The sequence below is a fragment of the Crocuta crocuta genome, unplaced genomic scaffold (genome assembly GCF_008692635.1).
Source record: "Crocuta crocuta isolate KB4526 unplaced genomic scaffold, BGI_CrCroc_1.0 scaffold1230, whole genome shotgun sequence".
In the NCBI taxonomy this organism is placed as follows: Eukaryota; Metazoa; Chordata; class Mammalia; order Carnivora; family Hyaenidae; genus Crocuta; species Crocuta crocuta.
Genome location: NW_027529609.1, coordinates 228,622 through 229,234, shown reverse-complemented (window position 1 = coordinate 229,234; position 613 = coordinate 228,622). Strand labels below are relative to the sequence as shown.

Here is a 613-nt window from a genome sequence, read left to right as displayed (position 1 = left end):
GTCTCAAGTTTATAAAGCTTTCAATTTGTTACAATGGAGGCTATTTTTTGTCTTAAAAAATTTTAAATTTTAGGGGCGCCTGAGTGGTTCAGTCGGTTAAGTGTCCGGCTTCTGCTCAGGTCATGATCTCGCTGCCCCTGGGTTTGAGTCCCGTGTCTGACTCTGTGCTGACAGCTCGGAGCCTGGGGCCTGCTTCAGATTCTGCGTCTCTTTTTTTCTCTCTCTCTTCCCCCTCCCCATCACATACTCTGTCTCTCTCAAAAATAAACATTAAAAAATTTTTGTAAAAACATTCAAATTTTAGACTAGTGGGATGTGAAATTTTCTTCACCAAGTTACACTTTGGCATCCACTTTTGTTGGAACAAACCATTCCCTGAAGCACAAAACACTGAAGCCTTAGTAGTACTTCAATACAATGACAACGGATACCCAAGATTAATTAATGACAGGCCAGCAGCAATATTCCTTCTCTTTCAGATGAACACAGTTCAGTGTTGCAATCGAGTAACATCCACATCAAGACTAATCAGATGCACATTTATCATATGCTTAGGATTTGGGGGGCCCTTGTATTTGTCAAAGAAAGACCCCATTCTTGCCCTCAAATAACT

General features: G+C 40.9%; 1 protein-coding gene across 1 annotated transcript in view; it reads right to left on the bottom strand.

Annotated features, from left to right (window-relative positions):
- The window catches only part of AMOT (angiomotin), a 50,711-nt gene that overhangs the window by 34,414 nt on the left and 15,684 nt on the right, over nucleotides 1–613 (bottom strand). The gene's annotated exons all lie outside the window — the stretch shown is intronic.